This window comes from Schistocerca piceifrons, chromosome 7 (genome assembly GCF_021461385.2).
Source record: "Schistocerca piceifrons isolate TAMUIC-IGC-003096 chromosome 7, iqSchPice1.1, whole genome shotgun sequence".
NCBI classification, from domain to species: domain Eukaryota; kingdom Metazoa; phylum Arthropoda; class Insecta; order Orthoptera; family Acrididae; genus Schistocerca; species Schistocerca piceifrons.
The window spans coordinates 600,156,057-600,178,058 of NC_060144.1; positions in this window are offsets into that span (position 1 = coordinate 600,156,057).

The window sequence follows — 22,002 nt, forward strand, 5'->3', positions numbered from 1 at the left end:
CAAAAGAAAATCCTGTCGTTTCCATAGAAACGTTACTCGATTTAGAAGGAAATGTCTTAGAACACATAGTACTCGTATTTCATAGCGACGCAATATCCGTGTGAATTCGGCAATGTGTGGGAGTGAGGTATGCAGTAAAGAAGGATTAGTGGATCGGAAATGAGATTGTCGCATCCCAAAAGAAAATCCTGTCGTTTGCATAGAAACGTTACTCGATTTAGAAGGAAATGTCTAAGAACACATAGTACTCGTATTTCATAGTGACGGAATTTCCGTGTGAATTCGTCAATATGTGGGAGTGAGGGATGCAGTAAAGAAGGATTAGTGGATCGGAAATGAGTTTGTCATATCCCAAAAGAAAATCCTGTCGTTTCCATAGAAACGTTACTCGATTTAGAAGGAAATGTCTTAAAACACATAGTACTCGTATTTCATAGCGACGCAATTTCCGTGTGAATTCGTCAATGTTTGGGAGTGAGGGATGCAGTAAAGAAGGATTAGTGGATCGGAAATGAGATTGTCGTATCCCAAAAGAAAATCCTGTCGTTTCCATAGAAACGTTACTCGATTTAGAAGGAAATGTCTTAGAACACATAGTACTCGTATATCATATTGACGGAATTTCCGTGTGAATTCGTCAATGTGTGGGAGTGAGGGATGCAGTAAAGAAGGATTTGTGGATCGGAAATGAGTTTGTCGTATCCCAAAAGAAAATCCTGTCGTTTCCATAGAAACGTTACTCGATTTAGAAGCAAATGTCTTAGAACACATAGTACTCGTATTTCATAGGGACGGAATTTCCGTGTGAATTCGTCAATGTTTGGGCGTGAGGGATGCAGTAAAGAACGATTAGTGGATCGGAAATGTGATTGTCGTATCCCAAAAGAAAATCCTGTCGTTCCCATAGTAACGTTACTCCATTTAGAAGGAAATGTCTTAGAACACATAGTACTCGCATTTCATAGCGACGCAACTTCCGTGTGAATTCGTCAATGATTGGGAGTGAGGGATGCAGTAAAGAACGATTAGTGGATCGGAAATGAGATTGTCGTATCCCAAAAGAAAATCCTGTCGTTTCTATAGAAACGTTACTCGATTTAGAAGGAAATGTCTTAGAACACATAGTACTCGTATTTCATAGCGACGGAATTTATGTGTGAATTCGTCAATGTTTGGGAGTGAGGGATGCTGTAAAGAAGGATTAGTGGATCGGAAATGTGATTGTCGTATCCCCAAAGAAAATCCTGTCGTTTCCATAGAAACGTTACTCGATTTAGAAGGAAATGTCTTAGAACACATAGCACTCGTATTTCATAGCGACCCAATTTCCGTGTGAATTCGTCAATGTTTGGGAGTGAGGGATGCAGTAAAGAACGATTAGTGCATCGGAAATGTGATTGTCGTATCCCAAAAGAAAATCCTGTCGTTTCCATAGAAACGTTACTCGATTTAGAAGGAAATGTCTTAGAACACATAGTACTCGTATTTCATAGCGACGCAATTTCCGTGTGAATTCGTCAATGTTTGGGAGTGAGGGATGCAGTAAAGAACGATTAGTTGATCGGGAATGTGATTGTCGTACCCCAAAAGAAAATCCTGTCGTTTCCATAGAAACGTTACTCGATTTAGAAGGAGATGTCTTAGAACACATAGTACTCGTATTTCATAGCGACGCAATTTCCGTGTGAATTCGTCAATGTGTGGGAGTGAGGGATGCAGTAAAGAAAGATTAGTGGATCGGAAATGAGATTGTCGCATCCCAAAAGAAAATCCTGTCGTTTCCATAGAAACGTTACTCGATTTAGAAGGAAATGTCTTAGAACACATAGTACTCGTATTTCATAGCGACGAAATTTCCGTGTGAATTCGTCAATGTTTGGGAGTGTGGGATGCAGTAAAGAACGATTAGTGGAACGGAAATGTGATTGTCGTATCCCAAAAGAAAATCCTGTCGTTTCCATAGAAACGTTACCCGATTTAGAAGGAAATGTCTTAGAACACATAGTACTCGCTTTTCATAGCGACGCAACTTCCGTGTGAATCCGTCACTGTTTGGGAGTGAGGGATGCAGTAAAGAAGGATTAGTGGATCGGAAATGTGATTGTCGTATCCCAAAAGAAAATCCTGTCGTATCCATAGAAACGTTACTCGATTTAGAAGGAAATGTCTTAGAACACATAGTACTCGTATTTCATAGCGACGCAATTTCCGTGTGAATTCGTCAATGTGTGCGAGTGAGGGATGCAGTAAAGCAGGATTAGTGGATCGGAAATGAGATTGTCGCATCCCAAAAGAAAATCCTGTCGTTTGCATAGAAACGTTACTCGATTTAGAAGGAAATGTCTTAGAACACATAGTACTCGTATTTCATACCGACACAATTTCCGTGTGTATTCGTCAATGTGTGGGAGTGAGGGATGCAGTAAAGAAGGATTAGTGGATCGGAAATGAGTTTGTCATATCCCAAAAGAAAATCCTGTCGTTTCCATAGAAACGTTACTCGATTTAGAAGGAAATGTCTTAGAACACATAGTACTCGTATTTCATAGCGACGGAATTTCCGTGTGAATTCGTCAATGTTTGGGAGTGAGGGATGCAGTAAAGAAGGATTAGTGGATCGGAAATGTGATTGTCGTATCCCAAAAGAAAATCCTGTCGTTACCATAGAAACGTTACTCGATTTAGAAGGAAATGTCTTAGCACAAATAGCACTCGTATTTCATAGCGACGCAATTTCCGTGTGAATTCGTCAATGTTTAGGAGTGAGGGATGCAGTAAAGAACGATTAGTGGATCGGATATGTGATTGTCGTATCCCAAAAGAAAATCCTGTCGTATCCATAGAAACGTTACTCGATTTAGAAGGAAATGTCTTAGAACACATAGTACTCGTATTTCATAGTGACGGAATTTCCGTGTGAATTCGTCAATGTGTGGGAGTGAGGGATGCAGTAAAGGATTAGTGGATCGGAAATGAGTTTGTCATATCCCAAAAGAAAATCCTGTCGTTTCCATAGAAACGTTACTCGATTTAGAAGGAAATGTCTTAAAACACATAGTACTCGTATTTCATAGCGACGCAATTTCCGTGTGAATTCGTCAATGTTTGGGAGTGAGGGATGCAGTAAAGAAGGATTAGTGGATTGGAAATGAGATTGTCGTATCCCAAAAGAAAATCCTGTCGTTTCCATAGAAACGTTACTCGATTTAGAAGGAAATGTCTTAGAACACATAGTACTCGCATTTCATAGCGACGCAATTTCCGTGTGAATTCGTCAATGTTTGGGAGTGAGGGATGTAGTAAAGAAGGATTAGTGGATCGGAAATGTGATTGGCGTATCCCAAAAGAAAATCCTGTCGTTTCCATAGAAACGTTACTCGATTTAAAAGGAAATGTCTTAGAACACATAGTACTCGTATATCATAGTGACGGAATTTCCGTGTGAATTCGTCAATGTGTGGGAGTCAGGGATGCAGTAAAGAAGGATTTGTGGATCGGAAATGAGTTTGTCGTATCCCAAAAGAAAATCCTGTCGTTTCCATAGAAACGTTACTCGATTTAGAAGCAAATGTCTTAGAACACATAGTACTCGTATATCATAGTGACGGAATTTCCGTGTGAATTCGTCAATGTGTGGGAGTGAGGGATGCAGTAAAGAAGGATTTGTGGATCGGAAATGAGTTTGTCGTATCCCAAAAGAAAATCCTGTTGTTTCCATAGAAACGTTACTCGGTTTAGAAGCAAATGTCTTAGAACACATAGTACTCGTATTTCATAGCGACGCAATTTCCGTGTGAATTCGTCAATGTTTGGGCGTGAGGGATGCAGTAAAGAACGATTAGTGGATCGGAAATGTGATTGTCGTATCCCAAAAGAAAATCCTGTCGTTCCCATAGTAACGTTACTCCATTTAGAAGGAAATGTCTTAGAACACATAGTACTCGCATTTCATAGCGACGCAACTTCCGTGTGAATTCGTCAATGATTGGGAGTGAGGGATGCAGTAAAGAACGATTAGTGGATCGGAAATGAGATTGTCGTATCCCAAAAGAAAATCCTGTCGTTTCTATAGAAACGTTACTCGATTTAGAAGGAAATGTCTTAGAACACATAGTACTCGTATTTCATAGCGACGGAATTTATGTGTGAATTCGTCAATGTTTGGGAGTGAAGGATGCAGTAAAGAAGGATTAGTGGATCGGAAATGTGATTGTCGTTTCCCCAAAGAAAATCCTGTCGTTTCCATAGAAACGTTACTCGATTTAGAAGGAAATGTCTTAGAACACATAGCACTCGTATTTCATAGCGACCCAATTTCCGTGTGAATTCGTCAATGTTTGGGAGTGAGGGATGCAGTAAAGAACGATTAGTGCATCGGAAATGTGATTGTCGTATCCCAAAAGAAAATCCTGTCGTTTCCATAGAAACGTTACTCGATTTAGAAGGAAATGTCTTAGAACACATAGTACTCGTATTTCATAGCGACGCAATTTCCGTGTGAATTCGTCAATGTTTGGGAGTGAGGGATGCAGTAAAGAACGATTAGTTGATCGGGAATGTGATTGTCGTACCCCAAAAGAAAATCCTGTCGTTTCCATAGAAACGTTACTCGATTTAGAAGGAGATGTCTTAGAACACATAGTACTCGTATTTCATAGCGACGCAATTTCCGTGTGAATTCGTCAATGTGTGGGAGTGAGGGATGCAGTAAAGAAAGATTAGTGGATCGGAAATGAGATTGTCGCATCCCAAAAGAAAATCCTGTCGTTTCCATAGAAACGTTACTCGATTTAGAAGGAAATGTCTTAGAACACATAGTACTCGTATTTCATAGCGACGGAATTTCCGTGTGAATTCGTCAATGTTTGGGAGTGAGGGATGCAGTAAAGAACGATTTGTGGAACGGAAATGTGATTGTCGTATCCCAAAAGAAAATCCTGTCGTTTCCATAGAAACGTTACCCGATTTAGAAGGAAATGTCTTAGAACACATAGTACTCGCATTTCATAGCGACGCAACTTCCGTGTGAATTCGTCACTGTTTGGGAGTGAGGGATGCAGTAAAGAAGGATTAGTGGATCGGAAATGTGATTGTCGTATCCCAAACGAAAATCCTGTCGTATCCATAGAAACGTTACTCGATTTAGAAGGAAATGTCTTAGAACACATAGTACTCGTATTTCATAGCGACGCAATTTCCGTGTGAATTCGTCAATGTGTGGGAGTGAGGGATGCAGTAAAGCAGGATTAGTGGATCGGAAATGAGATTGTCGCATCCCAAAAGAAAATCCTGTCGTTTGCATAGAAACGTTACTCGATTTAGAAGGAAATGTCTTAGAACACATAGTACTCGTATTTCATACCGACACAATTTCCGTGTGAATTCGTCAATGTGTGGGAGTGAGGGATGCAGTAAAGAGGGATTAGTGGATCGGAAATGAGTTTGTCATATCCCAAAAGAAAATCCTGTCGTTTCCATAGAAACGTTACTCGATTTAGAAGGAATTGTCTTAAAACACATAGTACTCGTATTTATAGCGACGCAATTTCCGTGTGAATTCGTCAATGTTTGGGAGTGAGGGATGCAGTAAAGAAGGATTAGTGGATCGGAAATAAGATTGTCGTATCCCAAAAGAAAATCCTGTCGTTTCCATAGAAACGTTACTCGATTTATAAGGAAATGTCTTAGAACACATAGTACTCGTATTTCATAGCGACGCAATTTTAGGGTGAATTCGTCAATGTGTGGGAGTGAGGGATGCAGTAAAGAAGGATTAGTGGATCGGAAATGAGATTGTCGCATCCCAAAAGAAAATCCTGTCGTTTGCATAGAAACGTTACTCGATTTAGAAGGAAATGTCTTAGAACACATAGTACTCGTATTTCATAGTGACGGAATTTCCGTGTGAATTCGTCATTGTGTGGGAGTGAGGGATGCAGTAAAGAAGGATTAGTGGATCGGAAATGAGTTTGTCATATCTCAAAAGAAAATCCTGTCGTTTCCATAGAAACGTTACTCGATTTAGAAGGAAATGTCTTAAAACACATAGTACTCGTATTTCATAGCGACGCAATTTCCGTGTGAATTCGTCAATGTTCGTGAGTGAGGGATGCAGTAAAGAAGGATTAGTGGATCGGAAATGAGATTGTCGTATCCCAAAAGAAAATCCTGTCGTTTCCATAGAAACGTTACTCGATTTAGAAGGAAATGTCTTAGAACACATAGTACTCGCATTTCATAGCGACGCAATTTCCGTGTGAATTCGTCAATGTTTGAGAGTAAGGGATGCAGTAAAGAACGATTAGTGGATCGGAAATGTGATTGTCGTATCCCAAAAGAAAATCCTGTCGTTTCCATAGAAAACGTTACTCGATTTAGAAGGAAATGTCTTAGAACACATAGTACTCGTATTTCATAGTGACGGAATTTCCTTGTGAATTCGTCAATGTGTGGGAGTGAGGGATGCAGTAAAGAAGGATTAGTGGATCGGAAAGGAGTTTGTCGTATCCCAAAAGAAAATCCTGTCGTTTCCATTGAAACGTTACTCGATTTAGAAGGAAATGTCTTAGAACACATAGTACTCGTATTTCATAGCGACGCAATTTCCGTGTGAATTCGTCAATGTTTGGGAGTGAGGGATGCAGTAAAGAACGATTAGTGGATCGGAAATGTGATTGTCGTATCCCAAAAGAAAATCCTGTCGTTTCCATAGAAACGTTACTCGATTTAGAAGGAAATGTATTAGAACACATAGCACTCGTATTTCATAGCGACGCAATTTCCGTGTGAATTCGTCAATGTTTGGGAGTGAGGGATGCAGTAAAGAAGGATTAGTGGATCGGAAATGTGATTGTCGTATCCCAAAAGAAAATCCTGTCGTTTCCATAGAAACGTTACTCGATTTAGAGGGAAATGTCTTAGAACACATAGTACACGCATTTCATAGCGACGCAACTTCCGTGTCAATTCGTCAATGTTTGGGAGTGAGTGATGCAGTAAAGAACGATTAGTGGATCGGAAATGAGATTGTCGTATCAAAAGAAAATCCTGTCGTTTCCATAGAAACGTTACTCGATTTAGAAGGAAATGTCTTAGAACACATAGTACTCGTAATTCATAGCGACGCAATTTCCGTGTGAATTCGTCATTGTTTGGGAGTGAGGGATGCAGTAAAGAACGATAATTGGATCGGAAATGTGATTGTCGTATCCCAAAAGAAAATCCTGTCGTTTCCATAGAAACGTTACTCGATTTAGAAGGAAATGTCTTAGAACACATAGTACTCGTATTTCATTGCGACGCAATTTCCGTGTGAATTCGTCAATGTTTGGGAGTGAGGGATGCAGTAAAGAACGATTAGTGGATCGGAAATGTGATTGTAGTATCCCAAAAGAAAATCCTGTCGTATCCATAGAAACGTTACTCGATTTAGAAGGAAATGTCTTAGAACACATAGTACTCGTATTTCATAGTGACGGAATTTCCGTGTGAATTCGTCAATGTGTGGGAGTGAGGGATGCAGTAAAGGATTAGTGGATCGGAAATGAGTTTGTCATATCCCAAAAGCAAATCCTGTCGTTTCCATAGAAACGTTACTCGATTTAGAAGGAAATGTCTTAGAACACATAGTACTCGTATTTCATACCGACACAATTTCCGTGTGAATTCGTCAATGTGTGGGAGTGAGGGATGCAGTAAAGAAGGATTAGTGGATCGGAAATGAGTTTGTCATATCCCAAAAGAAAATCCTGTCGTTTCCATAGAAACGTTACTCGATTTAGAAGGAATTGTCTTAAAACACATAGTACTCGTATTTATAGCGACGCAATTTCCGTGTGAATTCGTCAATGTTTGGGAGTGAGGGATGCAGTAAAGAAGGATTAGTGGATCGGAAATAAGATTGTCGTATCCCAAAAGAAAATCCTGTCGTTTCCATAGAAACGTTACTCGATTTATAAGGAAATGTCTTAGAACACATAGTACTCGTATTTCATAGCGACGCAATTTTAGGGTGAATTCGTCAATGTGTGGGAGTGAGGGATGCAGTAAAGAAGGATTAGTGGATCGGAAATGAGATTGTCGCATCCCAAAAGAAAATCCTGTCGTTTGCATAGAAACGTTACTCGATTTAGAAGGAAATGTCTTAGAACACATAGTACTCGTATTTCATAGTGACGGAATTTCCGTGTGAATTCGTCATTGTGTGGGAGTGAGGGATGCAGTAAAGAAGGATTAGTGGATCGGAAATGAGTTTGTCATATCCCAAAAGAAAATCCTGTCGTTTCCATAGAAACGTTACTCGATTTAGAAGGAAATGTCTTAAAACACATAGTACTCGTATTTCATAGCGACGCAATTTCCGTGTGAATTCGTCAATGTTTGTGAGTGAGGGATGCAGTAAAGAAGGATTAGTGGATCGGAAATGAGATTGTCGTATCCCAAAAGAAAATCCTGTCGTTTCCATAGAAACGTTACTCGATTTAGAAGGAAATGTCTTAGAACACATAGTACTCGCATTTCATAGCGACGCAATTTCCGTGTGAATTCGTCAATGTTTGGGAGTAAGGGATGCAGTAAAGAACGATTAGTGGATCGGAAATGTGATTGTCGTATCCCAAAAGAAAATCCTGTCGTTTCCATAGAAAACGTTACTCGATTTAGAAGGAAATGTCTTAGAACACATAGTACTCGTATTTCATAGTGACGGAATTTCCTTGTGAATTCGTCAATGTGTGGGAGTGAGGGATGCAGTAAAGAAGGATTAGTGGATCGGAAAGGAGTTTGTCGTATCCCAAAAGAAAATCCTGTCGTTTCCATTGAAACGTTACTCGATTTAGAAGGAAATGTCTTAGAACACATAGTACTCGTATTTCATAGCGACGCAATTTCCGTGTGAATTCGTCAATGTTTGGGAGTGAGGGATGCAGTAAAGAACGATTAGTGGATCGGAAATGTGATTGTCGTATCCCAAAAGAAAATCCTGTCGTTTCCATAGAAACGTTACTCGATTTAGAAGGAAATGTATTAGAACACATAGCACTCGTATTTCATAGCGACGCAATTTCCGTGTGAATTCGTCAATGTTTGGGAGTGAGGGATGCAGTAAAGAAGGATTAGTGGATCGGAAATGTGATTGTCGTATCCCAAAAGAAAATCCTGTCGTTTCCATAGAAACGTTACTCGATTTAGAGGGAAATGTCTTAGAACACATAGTACACGCATTTCATAGCGACGCAACTTCCGTGTCAATTCGTCAATGTTTGGGAGTGAGTGATGCAGTAAAGAACGATTAGTGGATCGGAAATGAGATTGTCGTATCAAAAGAAAATCCTGTCGTTTCCATAGAAACGTTACTCGATTTAGAAGGAAATGTCTTAGAACACATAGTACTCGTAATTCATAGCGACGCTATTTCCGTGTGAATTCGTCATTGTTTGGGAGTGAGGGATGCAGTAAAGAACGATAATTGGATCGGAAATGTGATTGTCGTATCCCAAAAGAAAATCCTGTCGTTTCCATAGAAACGTTACTCGATTTAGAAGGAAATGTCTTAGAACACATAGTACTCGTATTTCATTGCGACGCAATTTCCGTGTGAATTCGTCAATGTTTGGGAGTGAGGGATGCAGTAAAGAACGATTAGTGGATCGGAAATGTGATTGTAGTATCCCAAAAGAAAATCCTGTCGTATCCATAGAAACGTTACTCGATTTAGAAGGAAATGTCTTAGAACACATAGTACTCGTATTTCATAGTGACGGAATTTCCGTGTGAATTCGTCAATGTGTGGGAGTGAGGGATGCAGTAAAGGATTAGTGGATCGGAAATGAGTTTGTCATATCCCAAAAGCAAATCCTGTCGTTTCCATAGAAACGTTACTCGATTTAGAAGGAAATGTCTTAAAACACATAGTACTCGTATTTCATAGCGACGCAATTTCCGTGTGAATTCGTCAATGTTTGGGAGTGAGGGATGCAGTAAAGAAGGATTAGTGGATTGGAAATGAGATTGTCGTATCCCAAAAGAATATCCTGTCGTTTCCATAGAAACGTTACTCGATTTAGAAGGAAATGTCTTAGAACACATAGTACTCGCATTTCATAGCGACGCAATTTCCGTGTGAATTCGTCAATGTTTGGGAGTGAGGGATGTAGTAAAGAAGGATTAGTGGATCGGAAATGTGATTGGCGTATCCCAAAAGAAAATCCTGTCGTTTCCATAGAAACGTTACTCGATTTAAAAGGAAATGTCTTAGAACACATAGTACTCGTATATCATAGTGACGGAATTTCCGTGTGAATTCGTCAATGTGTGGGAGTGAGGGATGCAGTAAAGAAGGATTTGTGGATCGGAAATGAATTTGTCGTATCCCAAAAGAAAATCCTGTCGTTTCCATAGAAACGTTACTCGATTTAGAAGCAAATGTCTTAGAACACATAGTACTCGTATATCATAGTGACGGAATTTCCGTGTGAATTCGTCAATGTTTGGGAGTGAGGGATGCAGTAAAGAAGGATTTGTGGATCGGAAATGAGTTTGTCGTATCCCAAAAGAAAATCCTGTTGTTTCCATAGAAACGTTACTCGATTTAGAAGCAAATGTCTTAGAACACATAGTACTCGTATTTCATAGCGACGCAATTTCCGTGTGAATTCGTCAATGTTTGGGCGTGAGGGATGCAGTAAAGAACGATTAGTGGATCGGAAATGAGATTGTCGTATCCCAAAATAAAATCCTGTCGTTTCTATAGAAACGTTACTCGATTTAGAAGGAAATGTCTTAGAACACATAGTACTCGTATTTCATAGCGACGGAATTTATGTGTGAATTCGTCAATGTTTGGGAGTGAGGGATGCAGTAAAGAAGGATTAGTGGATCGGAAATGTGATTGTCGTTTCCCCAAAGAAAATCCTGTCGTTTCCATAGAAACGTTACTCGATTTAGAAGGAAATGTCTTAGAACACATAGCACTCGTATTTCATAGCGACCCAATTTCCGTGTGAATTCGTCAATGTTTGGGAGTGAGGGATGCAGTAAAGAACGATTAGTGCATCGGAAATGTGATTGTCGTATCCCAAAAGAAAATCCTGTCGTTTCCATAGAAACGTTACCCGATTTAGAAGGAAATGTCTTAGAACACATTGTACTCGCATTTCATAGCGACGCAACATCCGTGTGAATTCGTCACTGTTTGGGAGTGAGGGATGCAGTAAAGAACGATTTGTGGAACGGAAATGTGATTGTCGTATCCCAAAAGAAAATCCTGTCGTTTCCATAGAAACGTTACCCGATTTAGAAGGAAATGTCTTAGAACACATAGTACTCGCATTTCATAGCGACGCAACTTCCGTGTGAATTCGTCACTGTTTGGGAGTGAGGGATGCAGTAAAGAAGGATTAGTGGATCGGAAATGTGATTGTCGTATCCCAAAAGAAAATCCTGTCGTATCCATAGAAACGTTACTCGATTTAGAAGGAAATGTCTTAGAACACATAGTACTCGTATTTCCTAGCGACGCAATTTCCGTGTGAATTCGTCAATGTGTGGGAGTGAGGGATGCAGTAAAGCAGGATTAGTGGATCGGAAATGAGATTGTCGCATCCCAAAAGATAATCCTGTCGTTTGCATAGAAACGTTACTCGATTTAGAAGGAAATGTCTTAGAACACATAGTACTCGTATTTCATACCGACACAATTTCCGTGTGAATTCGTCAATGTGTGGGAGTGAGGGATGCAGTAAAGAAGGATTAGTGGATCGGAAATGAGTTTGTCATATCCCAAAAGAAAATCCTGTCGTTTCCATAGAAACGTTACTCGATTTAGAAGGAAATGTCTTAAAACACATAGTACTCGTATTTCATAGCGACGCAATTTCCGTGTGAATTCGTCAATGTTTGGGAGTGAGGGATGCAGTAAAGAAGGATTAGTGGTTTGGAAATGAGATTGTCGTATCCCAACAGAAAATCCTGTCGTTTCCATAGAAACGTTACTCGATTTAGAAGGAAATGTCTTAGAACACATAGTACTCGCATTTCATAGCGACGCAATTTCCGTGTGAATTCGTCAATGTTTGGGAGTAAGGGATGCAGTAAAGAACGATTAGTGGATCGGAAATGTGATTGTCGTATCCCAAAAGAAAATCCTGTCGTTTCCATAGAAAACGTTACTCGATTTAGAAGGAAATGTCTTAGAACACATAGTACTCGTATTTCATAGTGACGGAATTTCCTTGTGAATTCGTCAATGTGTGGGAGTGAGGGATGCAGTAAAGAAGGATTAGTGGATCCTAAAGGAGTTTGTCGTATCCCAAAAGAAAATCCTGTCGTTTCCATTGAAACGTTACTCGATTTAGAAGGAAATGTCTTAGAACACATAGTACTCGTATTTCATAGCGACGCAATTTCCGTGTGAATTCGTCAATGTGTGGGAGTGAGGGATGCAGTAAAGAAGGATTAGTGGATCGGAAATGAGATTGTCGCATCCCAAAAGAAAATCCTGTCGTTTGCATAGAAACGTTACTCGATTTAGAAGGAAATGTCTTAGAACACATAGTACTCGTATTTCATAGTGACGGAATTTCCGTGTGAATTCGTCATTGTGTGGGAGTGAGGGATGCAGTAAAGAAGGATTAGTGGATCGGAAATGAGTTTGTCATATCCCAAAAGAAAATCCTGTCGTTTCCATAGAAACGTTACTCGATTTAGAAGGAAATGTCTTAAAACACATAGTACTCGTATTTCATAGCGACGCAATTTCCGTGTGAATTCGTCAATGTTTGTGAGTGAGGGATGCAGTAAAGAAGGATTAGTGTATCGGAAATGAGATTGTCGTATCCCAAAAGAAAATCCTGTCGTTTCCATAGAAACGTTACTCGATTTAGAAGGAAATGTCTTAGAACACATAGTACTCGCATTTCATAGCGACGCAATTTCCGTGTGAATTCGTCAATGTTTGGGAGTAAGGGATGCAGTAAAGAACGATTAGTGGATCGGAAATGTGATTGTCGTATCCCAAAAGAAAATCCTGTCGTTTCCATAGAAAACGTTACTCGATTTAGAAGGAAATGTCTTAGAACACATAGTACTCGTATTTCATAGTGACGGAATTTCCTTGTGAATTCGTCAATGTGTGGGAGTGAGGGATGCAGTAAAGAAGGATTAGTGGATCGGAAAGGAGTTTGTCGTATCCCAAAAGAAAATCCTGTCGTTTCCATTGAAACGTTACTCGATTTAGAAGGAAATGTCTTAGAACACATAGTACTCGTATTTCATAGCGACGCAATTTCCGTGTGAATTCGTCAATGTTTGGGAGTGAGGGATGCAGTAAAGAACGATTAGTGGATCGGAAATGTGATTGTCGTATCCCAAAAGAAAATCCTGTCGTTTCCATAGAAACGTTACTCGATTTAGAAGGAAATGTATTAGAACACATAGCACTCGTATTTCATAGTGACGCAATTTCCGTGTGAATTCGTCAATGTTTGGGAGTGAGGGATGCAGTAAAGAAGGATTAGTGGATCGGAAATGTGATTGTCGTATCCCAAAAGAAAATCCTGTCGTTTCCATAGAAACGTTACTCGATTTAGAGGGAAATGTCTTAGAACACATAGTACACGCATTTCATAGCGACGCAACTTCCGTGTCAATTCGTCAATGTTTGGGAGTGAGTGATGCAGTAAAGAACGATTAGTGGATCGGAAATGAGATTGTCGTATCAAAAGAAAATCCTGTCGTTTCCATAGAAACGTTACTCGATTTAGAAGGAAATGTCTTAGAACACATAGTACTCGTAATTCATAGCGACGCAATTTCCGTGTGAATTCGTCATTGTTTGGGAGTGAGGGCTGCAGTAAAGAACGATAATTGGATCGGAAATGTGATTGTCGTATCCCAAAAGAAAATCCTGTCGTTTCCATAGAAACGTTACTCGATTTAGAAGGAAATGTCTTAGAACACATAGTACTCGTATTTCATTGCGACGCAATTTCCGTGTGAATTCGTCAATGTTTGGGAGTGAGGGATGCAGTAAAGAACGATTAGTGGATCGGAAATGTGATTGTAGTATCCCAAAAGAAAATCCTGTCGTATCCATAGAAACGTTACTCGATTTAGAAGGAAATGTCTTAGAACACATAGTACTCGTATTTCATAGTGACGGAATTTCCGTGTGAATTCGTCAATGTGTGGGAGTGAGGGATGCAGTAAAGGATTAGTGGATCGGAAATGAGTTTGTCATATCCCAAAAGCAAATCCTGTCGTTTCCATAGAAACGTTACTCGATTTAGAAGGAAATGTCTTAAAACACATAGTACTCGTATTTCATAGCGACGCAATTTCCGTGTGAATTCGTCAATGTTTGGGAGTGAGGGATGCAGTAAAGAAGGATTAGTGGATTGGAAATGAGATTGTCGTATCCCAAAAGAATATCCTGTCGTTTCCATAGAAACGTTACTCGATTTAGAAGGAAATGTCTCAGAACACATAGTACTCGCATTTCATAGCGACGCAATTTCCGTGTGAATTCGTCAATGTTTGGGAGTGAGGGATGTAGTAAAGAAGGATTAGTGGATCGGAAATGTGATTGGCGTATCCCAAAAGAAAATCCTGTCGTTTCCATAGAAACGTTACTCGATTTAAAAGGAAATGTCTTAGAACACATAGTACTCGTATATCATAGTGAAGGAATTTCCGTGTGAATTCGTCAATGTGTGGGAGTGAGGGATGCAGTAAAGAAGGATTTGTGGATCGGAAATGAATTTGTCGTATCCCAAAAGAAAATCCTGTCGTTTCCATAGAAACGTTACTCGATTTAGAAGCAAATGTCTTAGAACACATAGTACTCGTATATCATAGTGACGGAATTTCCGTGTGAATTCGTCAATGTTTGGGAGTGAGGGATGCAGTAAAGAAGGATTTGTGGATCGGAAATGAGTTTGTCGTATCCCAAAAGAAAATCCTGTTGTTTCCATAGAAACGTTACTCGATTTAGAAGCAAATGTCTTAGAACACATAGTACTCGTATTTCATAGCGACGCAATTTCCGTGTGAATTCGTCAATGTTTGGGCGTGAGGGATGCAGTAAAGAACGATTAGTGGATCGGAAATGAGATTGTCGTATCCCAAAAGAAAATCCTGTCGTTTCTATAGAAACGTTACTCGATTTAGAAGGAAATGTCTTAGAACACATAGTACTCGTATTTCATAGCGACGGAATTTATGTGTGAATTCGTCAATGTTTGGAAGTGAGGGATGCAGTAAAGAGGGATTAGTGGATCGGAAATGTGATTGTCGTTTCCCCAAAGAAAATCCTGTCGTTTCCATAGAAACGTTACTCGATTTAGAAGGAAATGTCTTAGAACACATAGCACTCGTATTTCATAGCGACCCAATTTCCGTGTGAATTCGTCAATGTTTGGGAGTGAGGGATGCAGTAAAGAACGATTAGTGCATCGGAAATGTGATTGTCGTATCCCAAAAGAAAATCCAGTCGTTTCCATAGAAACGTTACCCGATTTAGAAGGAAATGTCTTAGAACACATTGTACTCGCATTTCATAGCGACGCAACTTCCGTGTGAATTCGTCACTGTTTGGGAGTGAGGGATGCAGTAAAGAACGATTTGTGGAACGGAAATGTGATTGTCGTATCCCAAAAGAAAATCCTGTCGTTTCCATAGAAACGTTACCCGATTTAGAAGGAAATGTCTTAGAACACATAGTACTCGCATTTCATAGCGACGCAACTTCCGTGTGAATTCGTCACTGTTTGGGAGTGAGGGATGCAGTAAAGAAGGATTAGTGGATCGGAAATGTGATTGTCGTATCCCAAAAGAAAATCCTGTCGTATCCATAGAAACGTTACTCGATTTAGAAGGAAATGTCTTAGAACACATAGTACTCGTATTTCCTAGCGACGCAATTTCCGTGTGAATTCGTCAATGTGTGGGAGTGAGGGATGCAGTAAAGCAGGATTAGTGGATCGGAAATGAGATTGTCGCATCCCAAAAGATAATCCTGTCGTTTGCATAGAAACGTTACTCGATTTAGAAGGAAATGTCTTAGAACACATAGTACTCGTATTTCATACCGACACAATTTCCGTGTGAATTCGTCAATGTGTGGGAGTGAGGGATGCAGTAAAGAAGGATTAGTGGATCGGAAATGAGTTTGTCATATCCCAAAAGAAAATCCTGTCGTTTCCATAGAAACGTTACTCGATTTAGAAGGAATTGTCTTAAAACACATAGTACTCGTATTTATAGCGACGCAATTTCCGTGTGAATTCGTCAATGTTTGGGAGTGAGGGATGCAGTAAAGAAGGATTAGTGGATCGGAAATAAGATTGTCGTATCCCAAAAGAAAATCCTGTCGTTTCCATAGAAACGTTACTCGATTTATAAGGAAATGTCTTAGAACACATAGTACTCGTATTTCATAGCGACGCAATTTTAGGGTGAATTCGTCAATGTGTGGGAGTGAGGGATGCAGTAAAGAAGGATTAGTGGATCGGAAATGAGATTGTCGCATCCCAAAAGAAAATCCTGTCGTTTGCATAGAAACGTTACTCGATTTAGAAGGAAATGTCTTAGAACACATAGTACTCGTATTTCATAGTGACGGAATTTCCGTGTGAATTCGTCAATGTGTGGGAGTGAGGGATGCAGTAAAGAAGGATTAGTGGATCGGAAATGAGTTTGTCATATCCCAAAAGAAAATCCTGTCGTTTCCATAGAAACGTTACTCGATTTAGAAGGAAATGTCTTAAAACACATAGTACTCGTATTTCATAGCGACGCAATTTCCGTGTGAATTCGTCAATGTTTGGGAGTGAGGGATGCAGTAAAGAAGGATTAGTGGTTTGGAAATGAGATTGTCGTATCCCAACAGAAAATCCTGTCGTTTCCATAGAAACGTTACTCGATTTAGAAGGAAATGTCTTAGAACACATAGTACTCGCATTTCATAGCGACGCAATTTCCGTGTGAATTCGTCAATGTTTGGGAGTAAGGGATGCAGTAAAGAACGATTAGTGGATCGGAAATGTGATTGTCGTATCCCAAAAGAAAATCCTGTCGTTTCCATAGAAAACGTAACTCGATTTAGAAGGAAATGTCTTAGAACACATAGTACTCGTATTTCATAGTGACGGAATTTCCTTGTGAATTCGTCAATGTGTGGGAGTGAGGGATGCAGTAAAGAAGGATTAGTGGATCCTAAAGGAGTTTGTCGTATCCCAAAAGAAAATCCTGTCGTTTCCATTGAAACGTTACTCGATTTAGAAGGAAATGTCTTAGAACACATAGTACTCGTATTTCATAGCGACGCAATTTCCGTGTGAATTCGTCAATGTTTGGGAGTGAGGGATGCAGTAAAGAACGATTAGTGGATCGGAAATGTGATTGTCGTATCCCAAAAGAAAATCCTGTCGTTTCCATAGAAACGTTACTCGATTTAGAAGGAAATGTATTAGAACACATAGCACTCGTATTTCATAGCGACGCAATTTCCGTGTGAATTCGTCAATGTTTGGGAGTGAGGGATGCAGTAAAGAACGATTAGTGGATCGGAAATGTGATTGTCGTATCCCAAAAGAAAATCCTGTCGTTTCCATAGAAACGTTACTCGATTTAGAAGGAAATGTCTTAGAACACATAGTACTCGTATTTCATAGCGACGCAATAGCCGTGTGAATTCGTCAATGTTTGGGAGTGAGGGATGCAGTAAAGAAGGATTAGTGGATCGGAAATGTGATTGTCGTATCCCAAAAGAAAATCCTGTCGTTTCCATAGAAACGTTACTCGATTTAGAGGGAAATGTCTTAGAACACATAGTACACGCATTTCATTGCGACGCAACTTCCGTGTCAATTCGTCAATGTTTGGGAGTGAGTGATGCAGTAAAGAACGATTAGTGGATCGGAAATGAGATTGTCGTATCAAAAGAAAATCCTGTCGTTTCCATAGAAACGTTACTCGATTTAGAAGGAAATGTCTTAGAACACATAGTACTCGCATTTCATAGCGACGCAACTTCCGTGTGAAATCGTCAATGTTTGGGAGTGTGGGATGCAGTAAAGAACGATTAGTGGATCGGAAATGGGATTGTCGTATCCCAAAAGAAAATCCTGTCGATTCCATAGAAACGTTACTCGCTTTAGAAGGAAATGTCTTAGAACACATAGTACTCGTATTTCATAGCGACGCAATTTCCGTGTGAATTCGTCAATGTTTGGGAGTGAGGGATGCAGTAAAGAACGATTAGTGGATCGCAAATGTGATTGTCGTATCCCAAAAGAAAATCCTGTCGTTTCCATAGAAATGTTACTCGATTTAGAAGGAAGTGTCTTAGAACACATAGTACTCGTATTTCATAGCGACGCAATTTCCGTGTGAATTCGTCAATGTTTGTGAGTGAGGGATGCAGTAAAGAAAGATTAGTGGATCGGAAATGTGATTGTCGTATCCCAAAAGAAAATCCTGTCGTTTCCATAGAAACGTTACTCGATTTAGAAGGAAATGTCTGAGAACACATAGTACTCGTAATTCATTGCGACGCAATTTCCGTGTGAATTCGTCATTGTTTGGGAGTGAGGGATGCAGTAAAGAACGATAATTGGATCGGAAATGTGATTGTCGTATCCCAAAAGGAAATCCTGTCGTTTCCATAGAAACGTTACTCGATTTAGAAGGAAATGTCTTAGAACACATAGTACTCGTATTTCATTGCGACGCAATTTCCGTGTGAATTCGTCAATGTTTGGGAGTGAGGGATGCAGTAAAGAACGATTAGTGGATCGGAAATGTGATTGTAGTATCCCAAAAGAAAATCCTGTCGTTTCCATAGAAACGTTACTCGATTTAGAAGGAAATGTCTTAGAACACATAGTACTCGTATTTCATAGCGACGGAATTTCCGTGTGAATTCGTCAATGTTTGGGAGGTTGGGATGCAGTAGAGAACGATTAGTGGATCGGAAATGAGATTGTCGTATACCAAAAGAAAATCCTGTCGTTTCCATAGAAACGTTACTCGATTTAGAAGGAAATCTCTTAGAACACATAGTACTCGTATTTCATAGCGACGGAATTTCCGTTTGAATTCGTCAATGTTTGGGAGTGAGGGATGCAGTAAAGAAGGATTAGTGGATCGGAAATGTGATTGTCGTATCCCAAAAGAAATTCCTGTCGTTTCCATAGAAACGTTACTCGATTTAGAAGGAAATGTCTTAGAACACACAGTACTCGTATTTCATAGCGACGCAATTTCCGTGTGAATTCGTCAATGTTTGGGAGTGAGGGATGCAGTAAAGAACGATTAGTGGATCGGAAATGTGATTGTCGTATCCCAAAAGAAAATCCTGTCGTATCCATAGAAACGTTACTCAATTTAGAAGGAAATGTCTTAGAACACATAGTACTCGTATTTCATAGCGACGCAATTTCCGTGTGAATTCGTCAATGTTTGGGCGTGAGGGATGCAGTAAAGAACGATTAGTGGATCGGAAATGTGATTGTCGTATCCCAAAAGAAAATCCTGTCGTTTCCATAGAAACGTTACTCGATTTAGAAGGAAATGTCTTAGAGCACATAGTACTCGTATTTCATAGCGACGCAATTTCCGTGTGAATTCGTCAATGTTTGGGAGTGAGGGATGCAGTAAAGAAGGATTAGTGGATCGGAAATGTGATTGTCGTATCCCAAAAGAAAATCCTGTCGTTTCCATAGAAACGTTACTCGATTTAGAAGGAAATGTCTTAGAACACATAGTACTCGTATTTCCTAGCGACGCAATTTCCGTGTGAATTCGTCAATGTTTGGGAGTGAGGGATGCAGTAAAGAACGATTAGTGGATCGGAAATGAGATTGTCGTATCCCAAAAGAAAATCCTGTCGTTTCCATAGAAACGTTACTCGATTTAGAAGGAAATGTCTTAGAACACATAGTACTCGTATTTCATAGCGACGCAATTTCCGTGTGAATTCGTCAATGTTTGGGAGTGAGGGATGCAGTAAAGAACGATTAGTGGATCGGAAATGTGATTGTCGTATCCCAAATGAAAATCCTGTCGTTTCCATGGAAACGTTACTCGATTTAGAAGGAAATGTCTTAGAACACATAGTACTCGTATTTCCTAGCGACGCAATTTCCGTGTGGATTCGTCAATGTTTGGGAGTGAGGGATGCAGTAAAGAACGATTAGTGGATCGGAAATGTGATTGTCGTATCCCATAAGAAAATCCTGTCGTTTCCATAGAAACGTTACTCGATTCAGAAGGAAATGTCTTAGAACACATAGTACTCGTATTTCCTAGCGACGCAATTTCCGTGTGGATTCGTCAGTGTTTGGGAGTGAGGGATGCAGTAAAGAACGATTAGTGGATCGGAAATGTCATTGTCGAATCCCAAAAGAAAATCCTGTCATTTCCATAGAAACGTTACTCGATTTAGAAGGAAATGTCTTAGAACACATAGTACTCGTATTTCATAGCGACACAATTTCCGTGTGAATTCGTCAATGTTTGGGAGTGAGGGATGCAGTAAAGAACGATTAGTGAATCGGAAATGTGATTGTCGTATCCCAAAAGAAAATCCTGTCGTTTCCATAGAAACGTTACTCGATTTAGAAGGAAATGTCTTAGAACACATAGTACTCGTATTTCATAGCGACGCAATTTCCGTGTGAATTCGTCAATGTTTGGGAGTGAGGGATGCAGTAAAGAAGGATTAGTGGATCGGAAATGTGATTGTCGTATCCCAAAAGAAAATCCTGTCGTTTCCATAGAAACGTTACTCGATTTAGAGGGAAATGTCTTAGAACACATAGTACACGCATTTCATAGCGACGCAACTTCCGTGTCAATTCGTCAATGTTTGGGAGTGAGTGATGCAGTAAAGAACGATTAGTGGATCGGAAATGAGATCGTCGTATCAAAAGAAAATCCTGTCGTTTCCATAGAAACGTTACTCGATTTAGAAGGAAATGTCTTAGAACACATAGTACTCGCATTTCATAGCGACGCAACTTCCGTGTGAAATCGTCAATGTTTGGGAGTGAGGGATGCAGTAAAGAACGATTAGTGGATCGGAAATGGGATTGTCGTATCCCAAAAGAAAATCCTGTCGTTTCCATAGAAACGTTACTCGATTTAGAAGGAAATGTCTTAGAACACATAGTACTCGTATTTCATAGCGACGGAATTTCCGTGTGAATTCGTCAATATTTGGGAGTGAGGGATGCAGTAAAGAACGATTAGTGGATCGGAAATGTGATTGTCGTATCCCAAAAGAAAATCCTGTCGTTTCCATAGAAATGTTACTCGATTTAGAAGGAAGTGTCTTAGAACACATAGTACTCGTATTTCATAGCGACGCAATTTCCGTGTGAATTCGTCAATGTTTGTGAGTGAGGGATGCAGTAAAGAAAGATTAGTGGATCGGAAATGTGATTGTCGTATCCCAAAAGAAAATCCTGTCGTTTAAATAGAAACGTTACTCGATTTAGAAGGAAATGTCTTAGAACACATAGTACTCGTATTTCATAGCGACGGAATTTCCGTGTGAATTCGTCAATATTTGGGAGTGAGGGATGCAGTAAAGAACGATTAGTGGATCGGAAATGTGATTGTCGTATCCCAAAAGAAAATCCTGTCGTTTCCATAGAAATGTTACTCGATTTAGAAGGAAGTGTCTTAGAACACATAGTACTCGTATTTCATAGCGACGCAATTTCCGTGTGAATTCGTCAATGTTTGTGAGTGAGGGATGCAGTAAAGAAAGATTAGTGGATCGGAAATGTGATTGTCGTATCCCAAAAGAAAATCCTGTCGTTTCCATAGAAACGTTACTCGATTTAGAAGGAAATGTCTTTGAACACATAGTACTCGTAATTCATAGCGACGCAATTTCCGTGTGAATTCGTCAATGTTTGGGAGTGAGGGATGCAGTAAAGAACGATAATTGGATCGGAAATGTGATTGTCGTATCCCAAAAGAAAATCCTGTCGTTTC